This window comes from Equus quagga, chromosome 16 (assembly GCF_021613505.1).
Source record: "Equus quagga isolate Etosha38 chromosome 16, UCLA_HA_Equagga_1.0, whole genome shotgun sequence".
Classification (NCBI taxonomy): domain Eukaryota; kingdom Metazoa; phylum Chordata; class Mammalia; order Perissodactyla; family Equidae; genus Equus; species Equus quagga.
Genome location: NC_060282.1, coordinates 52,994,008 through 53,008,138, shown reverse-complemented (window position 1 = coordinate 53,008,138; position 14,131 = coordinate 52,994,008). Strand labels below are relative to the sequence as shown.

Below are 14,131 nucleotides of genomic sequence, written 5' to 3'. Positions count from 1 at the left end.
CGCCTCCCTGGCGCAACAGCCCTGTGGAGACACGCGTTTCGAGTCGAAGCCCCGCCGAGCTGTGAGAGGTGTAAAAGTGGGCTTGCTGGTGCGGGCCTACCTGCGGCTTCCTGGGCCCGGCCCCGGCCCCCAGGGCCCCTCCCTGTACGCGCCCCCGGCCGAGATGCGGGAGTGGCCGAGGGCGAGAGACGCCTGAACCTACCGGGATGCATCCTCACCTGTCGTCGCCACTACTGGGCGCAGCCCTAATCGTGTCTTTGACTCGAGAAACCTGAGAGTGGAATTGGGCCGTGGCCGAACGAAGCGCACAGTGGGAGGAACGGAGAGCTGTCTTTGTCCCGACCCCGGAGTGCGAGGATCGGTATAAAGTTACTCCTAGGAATGACTCAGCCACCTCCCGCCCCACTGATGGATTTGGGATGGGGTGTGTATGCGGATTTCACAACTTTCTTGGTAGAAATAGGAGCATAACAGGAGAAACGGCAGCTTCTGGGGGGAATATCTCTGTGGTTTCTTCCACCGCCTGGTGGATGTGCTATGTTTATTGTTTATGGTTTCGTAATCTAGTCTTTTCCATCATGACTCTTTAAAGTGTGGTCATACCACGAAGTCGTGTTGGCCTGGGTGCCAAGGAAGGCTAACGTGTTCTATGTTGATAAAGAGTCACGTTACTGTACAAGACATTAAGCTAGGTAGGAATGCTCCCTTCAAGTCTACTATAGAGCGATGATTTGGGTCATATGAAAACGTGCTTATCTTGCTAACCATTTCATTGTATGGTTCCTAGGTTTTTCTCCGTTTATGGTGCTTGTACGGTTTATCTGAAGGATGGGAAAGTTAGCAACTTAGGAGACTTCTTTTAATCTAAATAGATATGTGTTTCATCAAGCGTCTCATTGTATTTCGTATTTAATAGAGAGAGGATCCTTCCAATTCTCTTATTACTATGAGAAGCAAGGGACCACTAAGGAAGGTGGCTGATTCGATCTTTTGGATTATTTGATTTATAAACACACCATTGCTAGAGGTGTGAAGATATTTTTGCTTTCTTTATGTAATGTTGTAACAGAATATGGCCTGGATGAACATAGTTTCTCAGTAACATTTTTGTCATGTTTTTATTTTAGTGTTTACATTGCATTTAAAACCTAGACAGAGTTTTATAAAAGAGAATCTTTATGTTGGTGAATATCTGTTGATGAAAATTGGATATGGACTCAGATCACTTTTTAAAAGTAATTTTGTTGTCTATTTTGAATCTTTTATGTTAGTTAAAGTTAAGATTTATTATTGGCCTAATTCTTATTTGGTCTTACTGAATGACAGGGAAGACAATGAAGCAGTACTTGTGTCTCTGAGAACATTTTTCTGGCCCTTGCTAACAGACACAAGGTCAGAATGCATGGCAGATTGACTTTTAGCAAATCACATTCATTGGAAAGGGCAGAAGACACAAGACGTTTGTTTTTGAAAAGCAACACTTTAGAACCTAAATTTTTATTATATAAGCTTGAGAGGAGCTCTTATTTGGCTTCTAATTTTGAGATTGCCTTTAAATTTTCACGCATTCAGCAAATGTTTGAGCACCTGCTATGTGCTTTACTTTGCAAGTGTATATAATTTATGGTTGTTTTTTGAAAAAGGAATGGCTAGTAAAATTTTCTCATTTGGGTAATGCTATTCTCTAACCCCAATTGAGCTTTTCTTTCATAGTACAAAAAATACTGACTCAAGAAACTCAAGTGAAAATCCAGCAGTCACTTTCTCCACAGATTCATTCATACAGTTATTATTTATTTACCACAGACAGGCCACTGAACCAGTTACTATAAGCAATATAAGAAATTGTTCTTGCATTATAAAAGAAAGAAAATTGGAGTCGTGTGTAAAAATAATTATAATATGAGCGTTATTGGAAATTTGAAGGAAATTTATTGAAGGGATCTGGGCTTTTAAATATAGGAGGATATTTCTGGGAGAAGTAAAAGCATGATACCACATACAAATCACTTCACTTCTCTTTAATAAAAAGTCCTAGCCAACTCAACAAGTTTTGACAATTAATACAATAAATATTGTATACCTACCATGTACCAGGCATTGCTCTAGAAATGCTGGGGATTTGGCAGTGAACAAACGAAACCAAAATCCCTATACTCATTCAAGAAAAATATAGAGTAAGAGATACATGCTGGGGAGAAAAAATAAAGCAAAGAAGCGAGGAGATGAAGTATCCAGATTGGAGGGTTGAAACTTTAGATAAAGTGGCCGGGAAAGGCCTCACCGATGGGTAACTTGAGTAAAGACCTAAGAGAAGTGAGGAAGCTAGCTGTGTGACTATCTGGGGAAGGAACATTCTTGGCAGAAGGAGTAGTAAGTGCAAAGACTCTGAGATACTTGGCATATAAAAGTGAAAAGGTTACTGAGAGTGGACTGGCATGAATGAGGAGGAGAATAGTAGGAGAGTGTGGTGATAGTGACACCTCTACAGATATTCAGGCTTTTTGGGTCATAGTAAAGAAACTGTAATGTACTTTACCCTACATGTGCAAAGGCACAGAGGTTTGTTCCAGTAAACCCAGCAAAGCTGGAAATCACCTTGGAGCTAGATTCATTTGTTTTTTTGTGAAATGTTAATTAAACACCTGCAACATGCAGTTTTAGCTCTGGCAACATGAACAATGAACAAGAGGAACTTTATATGTAAGATTTGTATATAAAGTTGTAGGAAATGGTGAACTGGTAGAAATTTTAAAGAAGATAAATTGCAAATGCAGACTGCTTTGAGATGCTGCAATAGATATAATGCTGGAGAAGCAGATTGTGGAGTGCTAGGCTGAAGATTTTGTACTTGCTGTCATAGATAAAAGTATGTAAATCTTAATTATCACATTTCTATGATTTTTTTTCCTTATTATGGACATAATAAACCTAGTTTCCCTGTAAACTGGACCTCTTGTCCAGGGTCCTGAGAGAATGGCATTTCTTTCCATCCCTCAGTGAAGTTGAGGTCCTGTTAAATTACTATTTGTAAGTATAGTATTTGAGTGCGTCTGGCACCCTTTCTTTCCCTGGTTAGTTTCTGCTTTCATACCTGCTTAGTGAGTGCCCTGAGGATTATGGAATGAAACTGCTCTCCCCCCCCATGATTTTACTCTCTTTTGATTTCTTGTATTTTATTGGTTTGTAATTATGCTAAGAGAGGAAAATAATTGTGACCTTTTATTTTGTTGTTGGTTCAGCACTATCCACGTCATTTTTCCTTCATATTTCACACATAATAATTGGTTAGTAACTATCCAGAATATATGTTCAACTAATAGTCAAGTCAGTACCATACTGTTAATGTTTTCCTTTTTTTTTTTTTTTTTTGAGGAAGATTAGCTGTGAGCTAACATCTGCCGCCAATCTTCCTTTTTTTGCTGAGGAAGACCGGCCCTGAGCTAACATCCGTGCCCATCTTCCTTTACTTTGTATGTGGGATGCCTGTTGCAGCATGGCTTGCCAAGCAGTGCCATGTCCGCACCCGGGATCCGAGCTGGCAAACCCCGGGCTGCCGAAGCGGAACGTGTGAGCTTATCCGCTGCGCCACTGGGCCAGCCCCTGTTAATGTTTTCATGGCTTTTTTAGCCATTACTCTGCAGTTTCCAGATATGCGCATCCTTTTTTGATATTGCTGTATGTTTATATATGGTCTTGTTTTAATAGATGAAGCTAATTCAACATTTGCTATGTAGATAAATTTGGTTTCATTTTTTTAACTCTTAATATGTATTATAAAATGAAATGTAGAAATAGAAAATTTTTGTTGTAATTGTGTGAGTTTTAAGAATTAGAAAAAACAGTTCGCATTTAGAGGAAGTGTCACAACTTGATATTGCTATCCCTTAAAAATTATACCATGCACAGCCCTGGGTGTTGTATCTCGACTGGTGATAATACAGGAAAAATGGATGTGGCTTCCGTATTTGGTGTACTTTGGAGGCAGGAGAGTTATTTTTTAGTAGACTTGATTTAAATTCATTTTAATGGTTCTTTTGAGTTTCTGTTCAGCAGGAGCTCTCAAATGACATATATGAAAAAAAAATTTAAATGCTGTTATACTTATGAAGTGAATTTTGTTTTAATGAATGAGACTAATTAGAAATGATAAAGTCTAATGATATACTCAATTGGAACAACTTTTTTTTTTTTTTTTTTTTTTTTTTTAAAGATTTTATTTTTTCCTTTTTCTTCCCAAAGCCCCCCGGTACATAGTTGTATATTCTTTGTTGTGGGTCCTGCTAGTTGTGGCATGTGGGACGCTGCCTCAGCGTGGTTTGATGAGCAGTGTCATGTCCGCGCCCAGGATTCGAACCAACGAAACACTGGGCCGCCTGCAGCGCAGCGCGCGAACTTAACCGCTCGGCCACGGGGCCAGCCCCTGGAACAACTTTTTTTTTAGACTGTTTATTTACTAATATTTCCAAATCCAAGTTATCTTTAAGTCATGCATTCTACATAAATTTTATGAATGGCAGGACACCAAAATAAGTAGTACATTTATATATACTGATATGGAAGGATTGCCATGTTATATTATTCAGCTCAAACAAGTTGCGTAGCAGTATGAATGATATCTCGTTTTTATAAAACCAAACCATCTGTATATACACATGTACTTCCTGTATACATGGGGAAAAACCTGAAAGACATAGTCTAAACTTAAAAGTATTCCTGTTATCCCCATTCTTTTGGTGCTGTGCTTACATGAAGTTGCTTGTCTGGTTGTAGACAAGACATTCATTTAGGAGACCCAGAACCTTTATGGAAAGCTTCTCTTTGGCGGCAAATGAGGAAGATGGCTGACCTATTCTTCTTTCCTTCTTTTTTCTCTTGGCAGAGAAGGGTAGGATCAGATGCGAATAAATCTAATATGGAGATATTGAAGCCCAGCTTTTGGTCCCCAGGTAATCTAGACAGTCCATTTGTGGTGAACGTTATTTTCATTGATGCAGCACTCAGTGATCCCTCAATGAGGTTGAATTGCTATGAACTGCAATTTGCAGAATTACAAATAAGACAAAATTATTCCCAGTCCTTGTTATTTCTCTGCAAAGCTGTTGGTCCACCTTATCTACTGTCTTCCAGATTTCATGTATTCTGCTAGATTTGAAAGCAACTTGAGGATATTTGTATTCCCAGCACCTAACACAGTGTCTGGCTTATTTTGGGTGTTCAACAAATGTAACATGAGTAATGACTGAATGTGTTCAGTTTTGGAGATCAGAAATTGTCATTGGGGTTTTCCCCTTTGTTCTTTCTGTATAAGGACACTAATTCTAAGTTTTGTGTAGATGAGACTAGGTGACAGTGAGCTGGAATGACTGACCTAATCATTAGGGTGGTAATCTCTCAAACAGGAAATTATAAATTAATCTCCAGTTGATAAATTGGATAGACAGTGTTTTCTGTGAGTATAGGAGATTGTTTCTCGTTCTTAGGAGCATGAAAGTTCAGTTGTAACACCCATCATGTCTGGGAATAAATGCAGTGGAATCAGTATTTAAAAAAAAAACTCTCTCCCTTTCCCCCTCATTTGTAGCTGACTATATCCCAGAAGGATCCTGGAGGAACAAGTGTCCTTTCATGATGTGAGATTTTTCCCCCCATGTAATTCATACTATCTTATATAGCTAGTTAAGAGTTCTATAAGTTCAGAGGTGAGGGAAAGAATACCGTGGGCCACCTGTGGTTAGGGAAGACGTCCCAGAGTGCTAATAGAACCATACTTTTGGACCATACTTGGATGAGTAAAATTCAGATATGCAGAAATAGGAGGCGATTTTATCTGGCAAGACTATGTAAAGTGATAATGTAGGTTTCATGTAGGGCAGTAGTTGGAGATAGTTTTAGAAAGATAAACTGGGGTTAATTATAAAGTTCTTGAATATTGCAGTTTAAAGTTATACTTGCCATCATTTTTAAAGCTTTTGTTATGTTCCTTGCACTGTAAAGGAATCTGAACACATTATTGCTATCCCTCTCATCCACTCTGCGAAGGTATCATTTCAGTTTATAGATGGTAAACCGATGTGTAGAGGTTGTTTGAGTCCCAGTGGGAGAGATGGGATTCAAATGCAGGTAAATTCTTGCCCCAGAGTCTGCCATCTTAATGCTATTCTAGCTTTATGCCACAGTTGGCAAATTCACATGCTTAAAGGGGCAGGCACATAATGAAATTAAGTGAAACCATATGAGTACTGAACCAGATACTGCACTGAGGTCATAGGAGAGGTAGCTGCGAAGAAACAAACAACAAAGCATAGTGGGCCATTGGTTTGTGAACTGCTATAGGCAACAGTGAGGCTCTAGGGAAGATACTTCAGGAGGGAAGCAGCCTAACTACAGTGGTTGTAACTGGTAGGAGTGTTCAGGAAGAGTTGGAACAGGATGGAGACTTAAAGGCAGCGAGAAGAGTTTCCAGGCTCTAAAATAAGGGTTATGTCATTGGAAAATGAGGGCTTGGATTATACAGGAAAAAATGGTTAGAATTTAGCTAGAAATAACTGAAGTCTTGAGTAACAAGAGAATGATAGTTTTGTTTACAGAAGAAGTTAGGGAATAGTTTTAACGGAAAAGCACTGAATTGAAATTTAGGCATGTTGAGTTTGAGGTAACTGATTTCTGATTGGCGATATTTAGCATCAAAGTGCTAGTCCTGAGTTGAGGACAGATAGGGATTAGTTAATAACAGTAACTGATGTTGGTATTGCACTTTAGTTTGCATAACTCTTCTGTGTGTGTGTAGATTCCTCTTTACATCCTCACAACAACCCTGTAAGATAGGTACTTTCCTTTTTGTGATCTAAATAATTTAAGTTATATGAGGTCAATCAGGGTCACACAGTCAGTAGTGGAGACAGAAATTGAATATAGGTCTTCGATTCCAAATCTCATGTTCTATTCAGAGTTCTATTCTCCCCCTTGTGTGTACATAAAGAGCACAATTGGAGAACTAAATATGAATGACCATTTAGGGAAGAATGTAGAGTGGGGAGGCAGATCTTCATTGGGACCTCATATTGGAGGCTAGAATACGGACAGTAGATGGAGATCATTGTTTTGCTTTTTTAGTTGAACCAGCTCTTCTAGGGCAGCATATTCAGGGTCTTTTTCTGCAATGCATACAATGTTGTCTTTTTTCTTTTTCAAAATGGAAACAAGTATTTTTTCCCCCTGATTCTACATGTGATTTTAAGGAGACCAGAGAAAGTAAAAGTCTCGCATGCAGAGATAGCCATTGTTAAAAAGATTGATGTTAAATTTTCACTTGTTAATGCTTGTATATACATCCCTCCGCATTAGTTAATAAAATCCACAAACAGAATCATATGATACATTCTGTAACTTGCTTTTCTTAGTGAATAATAAATATATCATTAATCAATATGTATAGATCTGGCAAATATTTGTAAAAGTCTGTCACATTGTATAGTTGTACCATAATTTATTTGACCAACACCTATTAACAGTCAGTTTTCTAATTTTTCATTTTTAAAAATAATGGTGTAATGGAAATCATTGGATATATACTTTTGTGCGCTTGTCTGTTATTTGTTTTGAGTACATTTCCAGAGGTAGAATTGCTAGTTTGCACATTTTAAATTTTGGCACGTATAGCCAGAATAAATCTCCTTAAAAGTTGTACCAATTTATATTCTTGTTAAAATGGTGCCAGTGTGCTCAGTTATCTTGTCAACATTTTGTATTCATTTTAATCATTAGTAATAATCTGAAAGGTAAAAATGGTCTTTCAGGTAGACTTTATTTTTCTGCATGCTATGGATAGCCATTTGTCATAATACTATTGCTTGAACAATTATCTTTTCCTCCGATTTGAAATTCTGCTATTATTGTGTATCTGTGTATATACATATAAAGATATGTGTGGATTTGTTCTGTTCCATATGTTAACTGTCTATTAATGGGCCAGAATCCCGGTTTCAATTACTTTTATAGTATGCTTGACATGTTCTGATAAATGTTCTTTTCCTACAGTGTCTCCCTGTATGTATAATAGGCATTTCATAATTATTATCTCAATGGACAGAAACTAAAGAGTGTTTAAGCAAAGGGCCAGGTAATAGTTTTAAGTAAATCTTGTGTCACTTGTTGTAAATCATTGGTTTCTAGCTGGAACTCAATTTCACATATCCTTTTTTGTGTTTTTTTGGAATGACATCTTATTTATGTGAATTCTTGTTCATTCCTTCCCAATATGACTTTGCACATTATGCATACCTCTTTATAATATATTACATTATATTGTCGTATTCATTTTATGTGATTAAGCTCTTTGATGGCAGATAGCATGTACTTTTTATTGTTTTAATCTTTGGTGACTGGCACATGAAATAAAGTACAACTGGGCTTAATGTATAATTTGACTATATAGCATTTTATAGAAGTTTGGAGGAATCAGCCAGTGTACCCCTTTCAATTTTTAGATGAAGAAACTGAGAGTTGGAGAGATTAGGTAACTTGCTCTCAAGGTCACAGAAGTAAAAATGTGAAGCTAGAACTGAAGACCGCATCTCTTTTACTTCTGTTCAGTTATTTTTTTTCTTCTTAAAGACTGGCACCTGAGCTAACATCTCATCTGGAAACATCTGTTTTCAATCTTTTTTTTTTTTTCCTTCTTCTTCTCCCCAAAGCCCTCCAGTACATAGTTGTATATTCTAGTTGTGAGTGCCTCTGGTTGTTGTTCAAGTATTTTTTATTTCAGGGTGACCAAATAGGTGCTTGGTTACTAATGTCCCTTTTTGCTGAATTTTTTTTTTTTAAAGATTTTTTATTTTTTTCCTTTTTCTCCCCAAAGCCCCCCAGTACATAGTTGTATATTCTTCGCTGTGGGTCCTTCTAGTTGTGGCATGTGGGACGCTGCCTCAGCTTGGTTTGATGAGCAGTGCCATGTCCGCGCCCAGGATTCGAAACAACGAACCACTGGGCTGCCTGCAGCGGAGCGCGCGAACTTAACCACTCGGCCACGGGGCCAGCCCCTTACTGAATGTTTTTAACAGTTGCATACAAAGGAGAGAATTCAGCTTTGTTGAATCATCTTTTGATAGCGAGCTTATAGGAATATGTAAATAAATTATACATTCTTATAAATAGAGACAATATTCCTGTGGATTCTCTTTGAGCCTTTTTTTCCCCCCTGATTTCAGTTTTGGTTCTTGTTCTAGTCCTTATCTACGGCCTTGACCTCAATTATTGACTGTCCAATGTTTACATGGTATGTCAGGTACTGTGGTGTTTGGAAGAAAGGTGTAAGATGCGACCAAATTTTCTCTAGCCGTTTACAATACAGTTTGAGCAATGTAAGGCATTTAGCACATGGGGAAAAAAGTATGGCAGGATATTTATTTAGTGTTCTGGATAGAAACACTATTATTTAATTAGTTAAAGTTTAATGTATGGGTTTTAAATGCTTAAGGAAGATCCTTGACAGACAGTAGATTGGTGAATACTTTTTTTTTTTGAGGAAGAGTGGCCCTGAGCTAACTACCGCCAATCCACCTCTTTTTGCTGAGGAAGACTGGCCCTGAGCTAACACCCATGCCCATCTTCCTCTACTTTTTATACGTGGGATGCCTACCACAACATGGCTTTTGCCAAGCAGTGTCATGTTCGCACCTGGGATCCGAACCAGTGAACCCCAGCGGGAGAAGCGGAACGTGCGAACTTAACTGCTGCGCCACGGAGCCGGCCCCATGTGAATACTTTTTGACGGATATTTGTGACTTCTTGGTTACAAAATGGAAGCAATGAAATGACATAAGTAAAGCCTTGGTCTTTAGGCTTATTCGTCTCTCATCAGGAGATCAGTTTAAATGGTGTAGAGCCTCATGTAATGAAGTGTAGAAGGGCACTGCTGGAGTGTTAGTCTGAGGAATTTAAATGATTGAGTAAATGTTATGAAGCATTTTTAGTTTTGGGAGAAGTAAAGTGACATTAAAATAAGACCTAGGATTATTTAGTTGGTGGTGTCCTCCAAGATGATTTGAGATGAAATCTGTAGGTAGGACCAGCTCAGTTAGGTTATTGTCAGAATTCAGGTATGCAGTAGTAAACACTGAATTAGATAGCTTAATGGGAATAAAGTGGAAGAGAGGGGTACTTAGTGACTGGGTAGATCTGGGACCAGGGAGTACTTACTTACGTATGATGTGTGAAACCAAGTTGATTACATTGGTGAAACCAGAGAGGCCAGCTAGAGAAATAGTTTGGGAAGGAAGAAATGTTTAAGGTACAGAGGATTATTACTATTTGTTTGTTTTAATTAAAAAGCTTTGGAATACGTTGCTAATAAAGAAACTACCAAAAATTAGCTCCTTGGATGTGATCTCTCTCTCAGTTACCGTTTTGAACTCTGGTTTGTCATTTTCTTACTGCTAGTAGTATCCTAAGAGTACTTCTCCTTGTGAAAGGCTATTATTCACTCAGTAGATGCTGTTGAGTACTTTGTGTTATATCACAGAGTTACTTCCTGTCCCTAGGTAACATTTTGGAGTTATTTACTGTTAAGTTGGCATTGTGCTGAATAAGTTCTTGTGCATGGATTATTTTACTTGTTTTCCACGAAGCCATATGAGGCAAGTATTATTAACATCCTAATTTTACAGATTAGGAAATAGAAATTTAGGCAGATGTGCACTAATGAAGAAGGTTTTTTGTGTGTGTGTTTTTGTGAGGAAGATTTGCCCTGAGCTAACATCTGTGCCAATCTTCCCCTACTTTGTATGTGGGATGCCTCCACAGCCTGGCTGATGAGTGGAGTAGGTCTGCACCCGGGATCTGAACCTGCAAACCCTGGGCTGCCAAAGTGGAGCACATGGAACTTTAACCACTCGGCCACAGGCCTGGCCCCAAGAAGTTTTTTTTTAACTCTACATTTTTTTTTTTTTTAACTTGATAATAAAGCCATGTGGCTCATGCATTGGCTGCAGAAGATGTAATTCAATAAAATTTTATAACTGAGACTACACAAAATTGCTCTTAATGTAGGCCTTATGACATTTTTTTTAAATAAGAGAATTTAAAATAGTAGCATGAATAAATATATTTTGTTCTTTCTGTTACCCACTTAGAGCATTTAATTAATTTAATAAACCATACTTTTCAGTTAGAATCTGCCCAGAACTCTTACTTTGCTTACACAAAAATTTCTAATTTCCATTCCTTATTGTGTCCAATGTGCAAAATATTAAAAAAAAAATGTTAAAGGTAGCAATAAAATCTTTCTGGTACCAAACAAACCTATCTTTCTGTGAGAGTAAAGGAACTCCTTTCTCAGTTACTGTTTATTTCACATCTGGCTCTTTGAATTGTTATTTACATTTTGTTACTCCCTTAAGACTGTACAGCTCTTCAAGACAGAGACTCAGTTTTGTCTCTTTCCCTAAATAGATGGCTTGAGTGCCTTATACATAAAATTTATCTTATAGAATCTTGAATGGGTGGATACTTTGGGTGTCCTCCAGATCAGCTTTCCTCTCAGTGCAATTACAAGTCCAGGGGAACTCTTAACTCAGAAGTAAATTTCATTTTTCATGTCTATGGTGATTTTTGCTGAAAAATTAAGCCTGTAGTTTGAGAAGAAGAAAGCCTTGAATATCCTTTACACTTTATATTGATTAGGTATTGGTGCAAAATGGAAGTTTGATTTGTATGTTTCTATGTATACACTCTTACTTGTAGGAAGTTGTGATTTTCATTGTATTTATAAGTTATTAATTACTGTTCCTTTATTTAGTAAAGCATAATGTTTATGCCTTGCCATGGATACAAGGTGGTCATAGAGTCTGTATGTATTAGACATTATTTGTATATTCTGCTCATTTTCATGGATTGGCTGCAAGTATGGTAGGCTGAGAGCTGATATGATATGCTGGATCCAGACTTATTTAACAACACTTTGATGATTGGCTTTGACAAACTAAGGAGAAAAATATTCTTAGCTCTTTCTTACCGCAATGAAAGACTGCTTTCAGAAACTGTTTCAATAACTTCTTTCCATCAACATGAGAAAAGATGACCAATATGTGAGAAGAAAAATTAAACTTTTGTCCACCGTGACTGGCAGGAGGTGAGGCACCTAATTTCTAATATGCATGTGGCTCTTGTATAGGCATTACCAGTAGTTAGGTTTCAGAGTAGACATGTTCTTTACAGCAGCTCTTTAAAGAAAATAGCTCCTAACATTGATCAAAAAAATAAGATAAAAAACTCCAAAATCAGGTTATTGACAGAACTTCTAGCTATATCATTATATGGTTTTGAGCAGAGAAATGCCATGCTGTGACTCATGTTTTAAAATTATGCAGTCCAAATATAGCCTGGTGTTGTAATAGGAAGTAGTTAACATGAGTGGATGAATTCGTAAATAAAATGCCTAGGGAAAATTGCCTTCTGATAATTTTTCTCCTGGTTGTATGTGCTCAGTTAGTTCATAGCTTAGCTAAATCACAGGGAGAAGCACTTTTAGAGACTGTCTGGAAAAAAAATACATACACACATACAGAGTACATACACAAAAACTAGGCATAGAATAATGAGCCTCTGTAACAGTTCTTTTGTTTCACTAGTTATCATCTCATGGCCAGTCTTGTTTCAATAATACCTCCCTCCGCTTCCCCTTTTCTCACTACTTTGGTCCTGTAAATTTTGAAGAACAGATATGCCCACAATAACGCTGCAAGGAAGATGTTATCTCTGCTTTTGAAATGAGAAAATTGAATCTTACAGAGTGTAAGTTACTTCTCTCAAATCACCCAGGTTGTAAATGGCATAATAGGAATTTAAACAAGATCTGTTAAACTCTTCGTTTATAAAAGTCAATTATTTTTCCTTTACTTTAGATGAGATTATAGCCGGGAAAGTGGTGTATTCTGGCAGCAGCTAGTTGTTTTACTAGATTGTTACTAATTCTAGTACCCAGAGGTACTTATTTTTGCTGTTTTGGCGTATTTTTTCCTCTAATCTTTTTTTCCTCTGCTTTCTTTTTACATATATTTGATCATATTGCATGTACATACTGTTTTTACTCAACATTGTAAGCCTTATTAAAAATTATTCCCTATCCTACCTTACCATGTGAATAGATGAATGAGTAGCCAGGTATTATTATAAGTAGTGAAATATCCTGTATCTACTTCAACTATATTTCAAATTACTTCCTTAAGATGATTTTTATGGTAGAATTACTGGGTTAAGAGAGATGTGTGTTTATAAAACTTTTGCTTACCTACCCCGTGAACACCAATTCCTTTCCAGAAAGGTCATAATTATTTACAGTATATTCCCACCCATAATATATGAATGTTGAATATGATTATTAAAATGTCTTATAGAAATTTGCAAATATATACAAAAGTAGAAAATTGTAGTGAACCTAGTCTTTCTATCCCATGTGCTATAATAGTTACCAGTTTTTGCTGAGCTTATCTATCTCCCTGCCCAACTAACCTTTTCCTCCCTCTCCTTCGTTTGTTTTTGCTGTACTATTTTAAAACATCTCAAATATGATTTTCCACATTAATTTTTCAGAATTCATTATTTCATAACTAAATGCCATTATCTTCCCACCCCCAAAAGGAATAGTAATTCTCCAGTATAATCTAATACCCAGTTCATATTTAGGTTTCCACCTTTATTTCAAAAATGTCTTTGTACAGTAGTTTGATTCAGGATCCAAACAGGTTCACACATTACATTTGGTTATTATGCCTCTTACATCTCCTTTAATAGAATTCTTCCTCCCTTTTCTTTTTAAAGCTTTTTGTTAAAGAAACTAGGTCAGTGTTCTATAGAATGCTCATTTCTGAATTTAGCTGATTGTTTTCTTATAATATTGTTTGTTTTTTCTTTATACCCTATATTACCTATAAACTGGGGACTGCAGGTAGATGTAGACACTTGATTAAATTTAGATACGGGGTTTTTTTGGTGGGAATAGGAGCAAGAGTACTTTATAGATGGGCTGTGTACTTCCTCTTGAAATGTATAAAGAGACACATATCAGTAGCAGAGTGACAAGTGATCAGTGTGTTCATGTTTGTAAGCCTAATGTATCTGTCAGATTTCTCGT

The 14,131-nt window shown here is 37.1% G+C and overlaps 1 protein-coding gene across 3 annotated transcripts in view; it reads left to right on the top strand.

Annotated features, from left to right (window-relative positions):
- RB1CC1 (RB1 inducible coiled-coil 1) overlaps nt 1-14,131 on the top strand; it is a 90,111-nt gene that overhangs the window by 492 nt on the left and 75,488 nt on the right. The window contains exon 2 of one of the 3 annotated variants that reach the window (XM_046641704.1): nt 4,883-4,949. The exons of the other annotated variants lie outside the window; for them this stretch is intronic. The gene's annotated coding sequence lies outside the window, so the exon portion shown is untranslated. The remainder of the gene's footprint in view (nt 1-4,882; nt 4,950-14,131) is intronic. 3 annotated transcript variants of the gene reach the window in all.